Genomic DNA, 16,115 nt, shown 5'->3' on the forward strand with positions numbered 1-16,115 from the left:
AGAAGCAATAGATGGCTCTGGTTCAGTCACCCACAAACTCAACAATACAAAGCATCGCTATAAAATATCTAATGAGTGGTTGGTACCCAAAAGAGCTTGCACAAAGCCCTATTATCAAGTTAAAAGTGATGACTTAGTTATTGTATAAGTAACCTTTACTCTATTATTCTGGGAATACTAGTAGCCTACAACTAAAGTACTATTAAAGTATCTTCCAATAACAATGACAGCGGAGGAGTTTAATTTTTTTATGTAAAAACATTCCAATATTTTGTTTGAATAAATTTGATTTCATATGTTTATTACTAGTTTCCGCCCTTGGCTTTGCAAAACATGCGTCAGGTACTTAATGTTATTTTCTGTACACCTGACAACGTGTATGCAAAATTTGATGGTGATCAGTTGATTTTAGTTAAGACGAGAAACCGTAACAAACAAACAAAAATAAACCGATATCCTACGCCTAACTTCATCCGAGTTTATTTATGCAAAGTCGCGAACAACAATTAGCGTAAATAATAACAAAGATGGCGTAAAACGTTATCCTTAGTTTACCCGTAATATTATTGTTTTTTATTACAGCCAGCACTTAAAACATACCATAAACACACTTTTATGTTTTTCAAACAAATAAATAGTGATAATTCAAACGTCAAGTTAAAAATATTATTCATACTCACGTATATGACACGTCATAAAAAGTATTTTCTAGATTTGGATGGAATATTGGTAATTGTAATATCGATGTTACCTTCCATGGTCCACGCTTATGAATAATAAAATGTCGGTAGTGTATCCTTGATTGATGGGAGACTGTAAAAATGCGTAGGTCCTATTATAGCATATGAAGTACTTTTTGATCGATGCCAGCCACGGCGGCAAATCTCAAGAGAGATTAGCCAACTGTGCGGAACAAATTATAGTGCATATGTGTGTGCGCCAACACAGGTGCACGTCACTCTTATAATCCGACGGTCCAAAAATCTGACAAACGGAAAGAGTTTAGGAGTTACTTTAAAAACAAACAAACGTGCAACCTCTATATTCATAATCCGATGGGACGGGTAATCCGATACAACCGAAAAGAATTCAAGCGAGATGAGATTTTCGAAAATATTTGCAAAATCATCGTAGTGCGTCTATCAACACGATCCCGTAGCCTGTTTATTCGTGCCGAGGACAGCCATCGCAGTGGTTTCAGTAAGTAAGAATCCTACGTAACCTGCTCCCCTCCCCCTAGGGAGCCAGGTACCTTTCTAAGGTTTTACACTGCGTGAAAAAAAGTGAGTCTACGTCTATAGATTATAACCATTGAGGTCCGAAATACCTGATTTGAAAATTGGATGATTTTTACAATGTTTTATTAGATCAGGAAAAACTCCACTAAGAATACAATTATTAAATGTTACAAGATATGGTGCGATTACATTAATTATTGAATTGACTAACTTCAGAGATTCCCGACAGGTCGCCAGTTTTCTTAATATATAGTGATTTATCATATCCGCAACACTTACAGTATTAAATTCAAAATAAATATGACGACGGCTCAAGTGTTCTAGTCGGTTTTGATGAACTGAGAACATTTATTTATTGCTTCATATATAGTTTTAGATTTTTTATGGCCGAGATGGCCAAGTGATTAGAACGCTTGAATCTTAACTGATGACCGTGGGTTCAAACTCGGGCAAGTATCACTGAATTTTCTTCTTGAAATATGTGCTTAATTTGTGTTTATAATTCATCTCGTGCTTAACGGTGGAGGAAAACATCTTGAGGAAACCTGCATAAGTTTAATTTCATTCAAATTCTGCTACATGTGTATTTCACCTAACCGCATAGGAACAGCGTGGTGGATAAGCTCCAAACCTTCTCTTCACAAAAAGGAGAGGAGGCCTTAGCCCAGCAGTGGGACATTCACAAGCTGTCACTGTATATAATTTCAGTAATAAATTAAAAAGGCAAACGTCATAATAGTTTTAAAATGAATTGTCAAAAGAATATTTTGAAATTCAATGAAATAAAATGGGTTGTTAACAACTCCATCCAAAGTTAACAACGTTAATGCATTCGGATGTATGTTTATTAACCTGATAATACGGGATCAGAGCATGCGGCTTAAATTTTTCGAAAGTTATTTTAGCAATATGAATTTATAATAAGCAGGTATGTGCGTTAAATAAATTATTTAATACCTTCAGCACGTGCTCAATGCCTAATGGAAATTTAAAAAAAAAACTCAATCAAAACAATAGAAAGGCACTAACAAGAAGTCTGCGGAGATTGTTTTAAATTTTTTGTGACATACAACTTACAGGCACAACAGCTAAGTTTTTAGTCGTTTTCAATTAATTGTCTTAAATCTATAAAAAATGTATAATTGTATCCGAATTGATCATTTCAATCTCCTCTGGCCGTTAGTCTACCTATTTGTACGAATCAAATTACATATTTACATGAGCTATAAAAAATAAATATATATAATGTCCTTCGGACCGATTTCGGCCACGACGGCCAATCTCAAGAGAGATTAGTTAAATGCGCAGGACATATTACAGTGCACAAGTGTTTGCGCAAGCACAGGTGTACTTTCTATTCCCTAACTCTCATATTACGATGGGATGGCAATCCGACATGACCGAAAAGAGTTCAAGCGCAGGACACATTACACGAGTGTACACACTTCCAACTTCAAGACTCCGGACTTTCGACAAAAAAAGCTCCATAACTTCTTATTGGCTCTAACTGGGATATGAACCCAGGACCTCGGAGTCTGCGGCCTTATATCTAACCAATAGACCAACGAGTATAAATATATATAATAGCTAGCTATCCGTCCCGGCTTCGCACGGGTAAAATAACATACATAGATAGTTAATATTGAAAGATAAACATACAACGAAAAATCTTGTTATTTTTTTAAGCCAGGACGCCTTGTCGAGCGTATATACAATGACCCATCAAAGTTTACATAAAATTTTATAAAGGTACATGTAAGTTAAGATTCCTTACATTGTTATGTAAGGACTCTGATACTTACATTGTCATCTTCGTGCAATATATTTGCTAAGTTCTTACACTAACAACCAGTAATATACGTAGAATTATTGGTGATAGAATAACTGCAGTGTGGGAGGAACGCACCGAGACGTGTCTGCATATGTCTAACTACACTGGCTTTTTTTATATAGAATAGGAAGGCGGACGAGCATATGGGCCACGTGATGGTAATTGGTCACCAACGCCCTTAGACATTGGCATTGTAAGAAATGTCAACTATCGCTTACATAGCCAATGCGGCACCAACCTTGGGAACTAAGATTTTATGTCCCTTGTGCCTGTAATTACACTGGCTCACTCTCCCTTCAAACCGGAACACAACATATCAAGTATTGCTGTTTTGCGGTAGAATATCTAATGAGCGGGTGGTACCTACCCAGATTGATTACTCTTATACACTCATCTGATTAGTGTCCTTATATTATGCCTTGTTCATGCTTAGTTTTAGTAACATTTTATATTTTGTCAAATTGCAAATTAAAAGAAATAGATTAGGATTGACTAAAAAGTATTTGCAACAAATGAATGACTAAATTAATTAATATTTTTTTAAGCGTACCATTGTAAACTTTATTTTAAATATTAATGAACAATGTCGTATCTTCTTCTTTCGAATTACAAATTAATGATATCAGAAAGAGAAAATTATATTCTTAACTAAATACCTACTAAACAAAATTTATAATTAAGGTCGTATAATTTACAATGAAAAAGAGCTATTTAAAACAACTATACCTCTTTTTTTCACGCAGTGGAAAGGAAAGGAAACCTTCAGAAAGGAAAACAACCATACCTATAACTATATAACAATAAACATAAATAAAAAAATAAACACTGCAATATTTATTTCGAATAATTCGACGTCATCATCATGATCATATTCAGCCCACATTAATCCACTGCTGGACATAAGCCTCCTCACAGGCGCGCCAATTCTCCCGGTCTTTCGACGTAAGTGGATGATTTTGACGTATTAGATGGCATAACGTGTATGTAGTTGATAGATAGCACTACGCGTAACGAACCCTTGTAACGAATGTCAAAATGGTAGCTGGTTGATTACATTCCAAAATTCAAAGGACCAGAAAAACGATAAGTACTTCAAGAGTTACATTATTTTTTATTGCTTTCATTAAGGTAACAGTAACAGTAACAGCCTGTAAATGTCCCACTGCTGGGCTAATGCCTCCTCTCCCTTTTTGAGGAGAAGGCTTGGAGCTTATTCCACGACGCTGCTCCAAAGCGGGTTGGTGGAATACACGTGTAGCAGAATTTCGACGAAATTAGACACAAACAGGTTTCCTCACGATATTTTGCTTCACCGAAAAGCACGAGATGAATTATCGTTCTTGCCACTGGGCCACCTCGTATTTTTACATTCATTAAGGTAATCATTATTATTTGTGGAATATATTTTTTTGTTAATACTTTAGTGCTTGAGTAGATTTAATTTTGATTTCAATGGATTTAAATTTTAATACTTTACTAGAATGAACGGTCGTGTCTATAAATCATTAATTATATGAAAGTTTCCGGTCAGACCACTAACTTATTTGACGCGTAACTCGAATAATTCTAAAATAGCACACAATGAAGTAATTCGAGTGAGCTAAACTAACACAATGTTATTGGATATTGTTAATTAAAAAGAAATTTCACAGGTTCCTTGGTACATTTCAAATTTGAAATTAATTAATATTTGCCTTCTTTAAATACTTTTAAAAAACGCCGAAACTAATCGGCTCATCTATAAGTTTTATATGGCAACTCGCTGTCAATTTACTTTTAGAGGAAAGCAGATAAGCACATGAGCCCTGAGATAATTGATCACTTCTCCTTATAGACAATAACAAAACCATGATATATTAGTTGTCATATCCTGTATGACTGTAATTACATTGGTTCAGTCATCGTTTAAACTCGGACTCAGGTATAAATAAAATTGTTTTTTGGGGGTAGAAACTGACTGACCTTTATATTACTCAATACGCTATAAATATGGTAGTAGTGCATTGTGGTCAGACTGTCAACGATAAAAAAGTCATCAAATAGTTCGTAAAACAAACGACTTTAATGCTTTAATCACACAAGTACGTTTATTGGTTTTATGAATTTATGTGAAACACCCAATAGCGCACCTTGGGTAGTAAGAACGACTCGTATGCTGTGACAGTATACGGCATGACCCTCTTCTATGTCGTCATACCTCCAGGAGCCCAACAAGCCCAGAACCTACGGTTTCTTACTTAGAATTGAATCCATTAATGTGGTATTAACATCGTAATAAAGTAAGCACAAGACCAACGAAGCCGTCAGAAATAGGAATTTAAAATAATATAATAAAACGTCCATGTTACGTTAAATAAATTGTTATTTCATAAAACTTAATTGTAAGCCGTGCAAAAACCAGCGTTCAAATTAACAAAAAATATATACATATTCACAAAATTGTAATTTTAAAGCTTTAATATACTTATAAATTTTGAAACATTATATCTTGAGGCGCAGCGACAATTTTCAATCAAAAATATAGAAACATATTGTACACTATTTTATAAGGGACGGACAAGCAATAAAACTTATAACACCTCCATTTTAAGTAAGGGCTCAATCGAAAAAAAAAACAATCCAATCAAAGCTGAAAATAAAAACAGACACCATTGTTTCATAAAAAAAAACATGAAACTAATTACATTCTTAATTCAAAATCAACAAAAGGATGAATAATAGGATATGTCTTAACGACAATGAAGGTTGCGGCCTTAGGTATTGATGACGTATATACGTTTATTTGACGGAACTAAGTTCACGGATACCAGTATCCTTCACGTGTTCGCGACATATACTTCTGATGTAAATCTAGTGCGAGTTTGTAACACGAACTCCTAAGTTTATTTTATCGATAAATTTCAATGGAGAAACAATATCATACAAACTATAGCCAAGGGCTGCACGTTTCTCCATATAACAAAATTTTATAATAATACAAACGTGATATTTAACGTTTTAAAATTGTACTAAAAAGACTACTCTTATTACTTATAAGGCTTAAGTGTTAGTAAGTAGTATACTGAATAATATTATTCGTTGCAATAAAGTATTAGAAATTAATATAGAATAAAAATTAAATAGAATTTTTTTTATAATGTAGATAAGCGGGTGCTTTATAAATAATATTAACCATTCCTTACGTCACCAATGCGCCACCAACCTTGCCAACAAATATTTTATGTCCCTTGTGCGTTTACTTGGTCAAAGTGAAATCATCTCTTTGACCAAGTAAGTTTTTACAAGCCGAGATGGCCTAGTGGTAAGAACGCGTGAATCTTAACCGATGATCGTGGGTTCAAACCCGGGCAAGCACCACTGAATTTTCATGTGCTTAAATTGTGTTTATAATTCATCTCGTGCTTAACGGTGGAGGAAAACATCGTGAGGAAACCTGCATGTGTCTAATTTCATTGAAATTCTGCCACATGTGTATTCTACCAACCCGCATTGGAGCAGCGTGATGGAATAAGCTCCAAACCTTCTCCTCAAAAGGGAGAGGAGGCCTTAGCCCAGCAGTGGGACATTAACAGGCTGTTACTGTTACTGTGCGTTTACCTTCACTGGCTCGATGACCCTTCAAAACGGAACACAACAGTACTAAGTATAACTGTTTGGCGGTAGAATATATGATGTTTGGGTTGCACTTAGTATTCCCAACAATATGTATTTACTTTGTATAGGTAATTAGGTATTATCACATTTTATTTTTAAATACTACCGCCAAGAAATAAAAATACCCGTAGCGTATTCCAGTGGGAGGAGTAAGTACGAATAAACAACTTTGACCTTAAATGGTCATGACGTCACTGGTCAAGAGATTAATGGAATACTGTTTTTATTATAAATAAATATATTATAGTAGAACTATTATCAAGTCGCATGGAATATGAATATCTAAGTCTATTTATCTCAACTTCTTCTGCCTTTTAAGTAGGTTATACTTATCAGGGAATCTGTACGAAAGTTTAATTACAAAATGTATTGCAAAATGTTACGAAAAATGATTGCAAATAAAATTTTGCCTCGTTGAACATTAAAAAATTTAAAATGAATATATAATTAAAATTTATCAAAGCGTATAGTAAACATTAAAATAATAAAATAGATACTCAATTATTCCTTAAAAAAATATCTGAATTATGTTAAAAGTCAATTAAAATATTTTATAAGTCTCATATATAGTTTATAATATTAATAATAATATCCTGGGACATTTTTCACACACGGCCATCTGATCCCAAATGAAGCTTGCACAGAGCTTGTACTATGGAAACCCGACAACTGATATACTACATATACTATTATTCTTTTGTAAATACATACTGATATAGATAATTACACCCAGACACAGGACAAACAGACATGTTCACGCAAACAAATATCTGGGTGGGAATCGAACCGGCTCGTCTCAGGCCGCGGCTTCGCCCGTGTGTGAGGAGGAAGACAAGTGTCAGTTACGTTATGTAATTTTGTCTACCCCTGGCAATGTGCAAATTTCATAATAATCAGTTAAGTAGTATGAAAGCTTAACAAATGTACCAACAAACTTTGTTAATATGCTGATTAATTTATTAATTCTGCTTATGATTTCCGTTTAACCGATTTAAATAAAGGAGGTCACGTGTGAACTGGGTTGTACTAAAAACTTTAGAGTTGCATCGTTTGAATAAAATAATACACTCTGGTGGGTACTGCTGGACAGAGCTTATCGTTAGAACACCAATAAAGACGGACCTTTGTTTTATAAACTCACTTTCGCATTTATAATATTATAACATAAGAAAGCCAGTGAATATTGACAGTTATATGTTTGTTATGTTGTTTGGTGCTTTAACAGATAAGGATTACTTTGTTAGAAAACCTACATGCCTGAGAGGTTTTGAAGATGAATGAATTTTTTATCATTCATTGCGTTAACAATGTATTATAAAAAAGTCATTTGCTCAATCAAAGGTTACAAAAAAATCAAACTACGAGAAAAAATACAAATATTAAAAACATTTACATTTTTTTTACTCTTTTGTTTTTTACAAATCCCATTCAAAAATATATATAAGCGAAAAATATATTATATTCTACATTTAAATTACCCATTCGGTAAAAAAAAATCTGTAGAAACATTAAATCATATTCGTTTAAAAATGGAACGCTTACATAAACGACCAATCGCGTCGTCTTATAAAAACACGTTCATGTCTCTAACAAAATGTTTTAAAACGAATTTTCGAGATTAAAAACAAATATTAAAATGTCCCTGAAATTTATACCTACCTAAATATAATTCTGTGTCAAATATTCTCACGGGATTAAATATACCGAAACAGGCTGGTAATTAAAATTCTCTTTGAGATTTAAACAGAAAATCGTCGCTATGTCGCAACTTTTGGCGCCGACATTAATGCGTATGTCACAGGATACGCTAGCTTAAAGCCGCTTGTGTATTGAGAACAAATTAAAAAAATAAACTTAATTTGTATAAGTACCTACATTTCTGTGTAAATTATTATTATATATATTTTAGAGATTTATTTATCTTAGAGTATTAATTGTTTGTAAAATATAGTTTTTAATTAGTTTGTAAACAATAAAAAACTATGTAAATGAATTATATTTCAAGAAATAATAATTTAATGCTTAACTTAAAGATGTATTCATTGAAACGTTAAACGATAAATTTTTATATTTTCAAGTATATTTATTTTAAGCTTACAACAGTCTGAAATGACCTTTACATCTTAACAATATGCAAATTTTAAAGTTGTGACTTAACCGTAATAAAAAGAGCTTAAACTATTATGAAACACATTTACTTGTAGAGAACACGCATTACAATATTAAATATGGCGGCTTTAAGAATCATTTATATACTTGCATATGTAACACACGAGTTTTTTGTTATCATTTCATTTCACTCTGTTAATTTTGTCAGCGTTATTAAATAAACTCTGTATATGTATATGTTTTTATATAAAATCTTTTTTTTTTCTTCCCTTAGAATTTCGGCTACGATACAATCTCGATAAAGTCTAATTGATAATGGTTTCGTCCATTATCAATTAGGCTACTTTATTATGTGCGCAATATGTTTGAAAAAATAAGGCATAATCATTAATACAGACAATATTTGATCCCTCGTTATTTGCGATTGTTATTTGTATGTCCCACTGCTGGGCTAAGTCCATTTCTTTTATTGAGGAGAAGGTTTGGAGCTTTGGAGGGTTGGGGAAATACAGATGTGGCAGAATTTCTTTGAAATTAGACACATGCAGGTTTCCTCACGATTTTTCTTCACCATCAAGCACGATATTAATTAAAAACACAAATTAAGCACATAAAAATTCAGTGGTGCTGGCCCGGGATTGAACCCAAGATCATCGGTTAAGATGCACGCGTTCTAACCACTGGGCCACCTCGGCTTAATTTCTGTATATATCTTGTATTTGATTGTTTTAATACAAATTACCTCATTTGTTACGTCTTATTTTAATGAGCTTCATACTTCCCATTTGCCTTTGGCGTTTTCTGTATATGAATATAATGCAACTCATGTTCACCCACTTCCGGACTTACGAATAATGTAAAAATTATACGCAAATGGTTAAACGCTTTCTTCTAACATTTCCTTTTTTTTCAACGAAGATATGACCATGAAAATAAAAATTTGAGAAATTATAAACGAGCACCCAAAACTTTTTCGACGAAAGAGCCAATCTAGCTTAGTCGTTAAACAGTAAATCGTTTAGTTTAGTTTTAGTTATTAAACAGTAAATAGTTTAGTTTTAGTTAAACAGTAAATCCTAGATTGGCTCACAAGATAGCGGGTTCGAATCCGGTCAAGCAGAAGTCATTTTTCATTTGCGTTATTTGTGTTTATAATTAATTTAGCACAAATTTTAATAAAATCAGTGTGAACCTGATGCATGATATAATATTGTTTGACATGTATATTATCAACTCTCATTGGAGTAGCGTGGTGAAATGAACTCCAAACCTTCTCCTAGACAAGGAGCGAAGACCTCATCCAAACAGTGGGACATGTTTCTTACTTAATTTATATTTTAACTATATGTAATAAATAACTAACAAATAAATATCCTGGGACATTATTCACACACGGTCATCTGATCCCAAACTAAGCAGAGCTTGTTATATGGAAACCAGACAACTGATATACTACATATACTACTTTTCTTTTGTAAATACATACTTATATAGATAATTACACCCAGCCTCAGGACAAACAGACATGTTCATGCACACAAAAATGACTGTCCTGGGTGTGAATCGAACCCAGAACCTTCGACGTGAAAGGCGAAGTATCTACCAACCACGCCTACCGGCCCGTCAAATTAAATCAAAATAAAATTGACAAAAACAATCGTTAAAGCTTCATTTCACATATACTCGTATGTAGCTACTTTATTGAATATGTGCCCTAAAATTAATTCAAATAATAGCTCCGTTATTTGAATTTCGAACGGTATGGCTGTCAAGTCTTTAACGTTGATATGCATTGTTGAAAATTTGATGATATTGAGGAAATGACGTGATTAATATTTTTAGTTCGAAAACAACACGTTGACAAGCACACTTCATTCAATAGATAAGCGATTAATCGCTATGATTGGACTATTCTAACATAAGGGGTTTTTATGATAAAATGAATCTACGTAAATGATCGGATGTTTATTAAAAATCGTTGTTGTGTATTTTTTTTAATCATTTTATAACACGAACATGATCAGAGAAAGTAACAATCGTTCTTTTAAGATTTTGTACTTAGACACAGTGAAAAAATATATTACTGTCTTAGTCTTGGTTTAGTAAAAAAAAACAAACCATCATAGGGACTGCCGATAGAAGTGAAAACTTGAAACTTTTAAATATATTTGTCCAATTTTCAAATCTATTGGCACTCCAAGTAATAATTCTATCTCTTTTTATTATATAGCTTTGTTTTTTATTAGTCTCAAACTCGGTACAAAATATTAATCCGGCTTAATTTAAATAAATAATAATTAAAATACACTTATATTATTTCTATATTACACTGTACACTGTTAGTATTTACATAAATTTCAATCATTATTACCCTCATTAATTTCCACAATAATTAAATTATTTGTACTTTCAAAGATTTAATTATAATAACATTAGCATGACGGTGACGAAGCCACGAGTCTATCCCCTACGATATAACAGCGTAACGCGCCTAAAGAAGTTTTCACTTCAAAAATATTGTCAGTGCCACACTCACGTACTCAAGAGAATTAATATGTAAACATGTGAGCTCTAAGTCTGAGTTAGTTACAATAAAAAAAGATTATAAAATAAATAATGATTTAATTGTATATGAATTTACATACATAAATTCTCTATTCCGAAGCGATGTTATCCTTACATTTAATTCATTACTTGAACATAATTCATTAATGTTTTTATGAGTCTATTTGAATATAGAATGTTTTGATTTTATAATTTCATTAAAATTAATATAATACAAGGAAATCCCAACACTAAGATGATCAATAAATGTGACTCAATAGAGAAGAGTAAAAGGAAAAACCGAGATATATTTATCAAGCGATTAACTATAGCTTATGTAATTTGGAAATATATTAAAATATAATCAACGAGGGGAATAACTATGACCGCTTATCATTACTAGTAAATATATTAATGTATAATATTATACAGATATTGATAAACATTTAATTATTTTTTTTTATATTTGCCGGGAAGGCAAATGACTACTCCACCTGATGGTAAGTGGTAGTAGAGTCCAAACGCGACGAAGTACAGTCGGGATGAATGTTCATCACTAGCCACCCACACCCTGCCGGCCCGCGAGATGCTTCTTCACGTTTCGTTTGAAGGAACCCGGGTTGTAAGAGGGGAACACGTGAGCTGGTAAAGAATTCCATTTTTTTGAAGTGCGACAATGAAAGATAATTTACACCACACACATAGGTAATATTAGTACCTATGATAATACATTTGTAAAAAAGATAATCTTATCGCTTCATAGTGATTTCTTATAGACAATCAAATAGTATTATTCTTATTTATATTTTTATAATATTGTAAATATCATCTAACCTAAAATGCTGTTTAAAAAACAATTGATAACTTTGATTTGTTTTGTTTTTTAATTGCATACAATATTCCGGATAGCGAGAACATTTTCACCATCATCCCCGCAAAAACAATAATCATGAAGGCAACAGCTTGTTATCTGTGCTATGTGTCTCGTTATGTTTAAGAGTTTGTTTGAACGCGGTAGTCTACCAGTCTGATATGAAAAATCTTTTTGTGTTGAATAGCCCATTTATCGATAAAGACTAAAGACTATAGATTATATAACATCACACTACGACCCACGGGGGCGGATCAGTGACATAAAACGCGACGAAACGGCGCGACGCTAATCAAATAATGATTGAGTCAAGTTTAGTAGGTTGTTTCCGTGCTTGAGTAATTTAACAACTAGCAAACTCTTTCTGGAGTCGAATAATCTAAGAGAGTGTTTGTTAAGCGTATAAAACATTGTTACTTCGTTTCAAACATCATACAATAAAAGTCACATGTTTAATTATATTTTCCTCACCACAGGCACATGTTATCCATATAATTTGTGAGCCATCATTAGAAAATACCTCAAAGCCACACACATTAGCGCATAAATGAATAAATGTATCAATTTTTAATGGAATATGAGACTCACGTACGCCATTTGTAAGGATTAGTAGTATCCTATGTTTTCTCAAAATCCCTACTTCGTGATCAATTAGAAGTCAAGTAAACACGACAAATATAAACGCTTTGTCTATACTAATATTATAAATGCGAAAGTAGTAATTTTGAACCCTAAAACTTAGGCTGTTTTAAGTTTTACTTACGTAGTAAGGTAATATTAATTACAGGAGTCTTAAATTGAAGAAAAAAAAATTAACAACAACAATTCATACTTTAATCCCTTCATAACACAAATGTACCGCTATTTATCTTCATATTAATTTAAAAATAAATCAAATTTGATTTTTTTAAGGATTCCCTACGGATTAAAATAGACGTGGAGCCTTATGCTCAAACTGCTTGTGCATATGACCAAATTTTTAAATCAATCCGTCACCGTATAGCGCATAAAGTCATGGAATACAATATGTAATGTTTTGTAATAATACCATTAAAATATTATGCAAATACAATAAAGAACCGAAGGGGATCCCCATTTTCATTTATTACCTGATGTCAGGTAATTTCCAAATGATATCATACACAAATGCGACATAAGACAATAGTATGCTAATCATAATTTACTATAAATGTTAATTAGGGGGTGATCAGTTAAAGGAAGCTCTCTTCTTCTTTCGAATGTCAAATCTATGATGACAGAAAGAGAAATTTAAGTGAGAAAATCTAGACAACGTCAATAATACGTACGGCCAGTATTCTGTAAGCACATTATATTTGTATATGAGTTTCTTTATATGAATCATTAACCAAGACATTTTGTTGAGAATCTACCGAATATGAAATAAAAACAAATTGAGTAATAGAATAATTTCAAATTATGTATTTATGTTACTGATTGTTAATTGATCCGCCATATTGTATTTTGAATGAGGACTTAACAATTAAATGTCTCCTTCTTTGTGTCTTATAAAGCACAAGCTTTTGTTGTGTGTGTTGCGTGAATGGTCGTGAGGTCCCAAGTTCTAAAACCGAGTCGGTTAAATAAAAGTGGATAGAATTTTTCTCAAAAGTAATTTTAACAACAGCTTATAGTTAAGGGTTTGGTTTTGTTTCCATGATACTTTTTGTCTCGACGAGCTCATAAAGCTTTTGGCCTTCGTCTGATCTCGTAGCCAAGATTAGTAACACGGAAATTCAAGGAAAAAACAAAGCCTAACTTATTTATAACGCTACATTTATTCTGTAAAGCTCATTCTATACACATGTCACAGCAATGAATCTTATGTAAGTGTTAACCATTATTATATATCACTACACGAAATGATGTTTTATTAAATTCCCAAAAAATTTATAAAAATATTTGATCGTTTTAATCAGACAGACAGAAACACAGAAAGTGAATGTGAGTTGTGAATCTTATTACTCAAACATTATGAATGAAACGTAACAGGCTGTACATGTCTCACTGCTAAGCAAAGGCCTCCTTACTTTTTGAAGACGTCTTAGAGCTCATACTCATTTCGACTTATTATAAACACAAATTAAAGCCATTAAAATTTCATACTCACTTATACACTATGAATACACGGTCTTATTTCTATATTGATAATGCTAAAGATAATGTGCAAACATTGTACACATATTAATATGTTAATTAGTGACAAGAACACGTGAGTCGTAACCAAATATTGCGGGTTAAAACCGAAAACCACCACTGAATTTCTATGTGTTATCATCTCGTGTTCAGTGGTAAACAAAAATATCATGAGGAATGGTGAAGCGTGGTGGTATAAGCTTCAAACCTCATCAAATGGAGAGGAGCTGTTATAGATAGTCCAACTGTGGGACATCCACAAGCAGTTACTACAACTGTTTACTACATTGTCATTAAATTGTTATTCTTTGAGAACTTACTCCGTATTTTACTAATGATATCGAAAACCTACTAACGGTGATTCGCTACTTTGATGCATATACATATCCCTTATGTTATATAAATAAATATATTTTATATGTCTATATTTAATTTTGAGTCTTAAATATATACAAAAAATATATAAAATTCAATCAATCAAAATCAATCTACAGCCAATCGTCCACTGCTGAACATAGGCCTCTCCCAAGGTGCGCCAAAGCTCCCTGTTATCCGCCTTCCGCATCCAGTTGGTGCCCGCCACCTTCTTAAGGTCGTCGGTCCACCTGAATATAAAATTACTACTGTACAAATCGCGACCACTTGGAATGGTGGCAATAATGTTAGCAGCATTTCACCTTTGAATCGCAATTCAGATTCTCTGGGCGAAAAATGACAGCCCTTCTCTCATCGGTAGAGGTAATAAAATGAGATATAATTAATTTACTACAGTAAATGTCACATATATCTTTCTGACAATGCAAGATAGTATTATGGTAGAGCTTTGTGCAAGCTCGTCTGGGTAGGTACCACCCACTCATCAGATATTCTACCGCAAAACAGCAGTATTTGGTATTGTTGTGTTCCGGTTTGAAGGGTGAGTGAGCCAGTGTAATTACAGGCACAAGGGATATAACATCTTAGTTCCCAAGGTTGGTGGCGCATTGGTGATGTAAGCGATGGTTAACATTTCTTACAATGCCAATGTCTAAGGGCGTTTGGTGACCACTTACCATCAGGTGGCCCATATGCTCGTCCGCCTTCCTATTCTATAAAAAAAAAAATGTGGTGAGTTTTTAATTTATTATTATAAAGTAGCTCCACAGTAACTGAATTCCTTTGTATAACTATGTAAATAAAAAATACATATCAACTCCGATGAAAAAAGTCATCGAAATCTTGTTAAAAACAAACAGCGACGTAATTTTTATTCATGTGATACTAGTCTATAATCACATCCAAATAAGGTGTTGTTTTGCTTAACAATTATAGTTTTAAATTGGCAATGCGGATCACGGTTTAATTGGAACAAATAAGCGAGTATAGCCGTATTCGCTTGTCAGAACAATGACTTACGAGAGGCGATGATGTCACTGATCACGAGTATTGTTAAAACATTATTTGCTTTGAATCTTATGATACAGAAATGAACACTATTAGCTTACCAAATATAAAATCGAAAGCGATTTGATTCATCTGACTAAACCGTCAACAAAATTGAATAACGAAAAAGCTATTTATTAAAAGTTAGCCGTCCTTCAATATGGGTTGATTCAATTGAACTTCACAAATTTTAGTTAACCCTAAGCAGAAAAGGGAGGGGAGAGCCTTCTCCTCAAAAGGGAGAGGAGGCCTTACTCCAACAGTGGTACATGTTAATGTACCTGGCTGTACT

At 33.0% G+C, this 16,115-nt stretch overlaps 1 protein-coding gene across 2 annotated transcripts in view; it reads right to left on the minus strand.

Annotated features, from left to right (window-relative positions):
* LOC126777624 (uncharacterized) overlaps positions 1-16,115 on the minus strand; it is a 119,639-nt gene that overhangs the window by 83,879 nt on the left and 19,645 nt on the right. The gene's annotated exons all lie outside the window — the stretch shown is intronic.

The sequence above is a fragment of the Nymphalis io genome, chromosome 23 (assembly GCF_905147045.1).
Source record: "Nymphalis io chromosome 23, ilAglIoxx1.1, whole genome shotgun sequence".
Taxonomy (NCBI): Eukaryota; Metazoa; Arthropoda; class Insecta; order Lepidoptera; family Nymphalidae; genus Nymphalis; species Nymphalis io.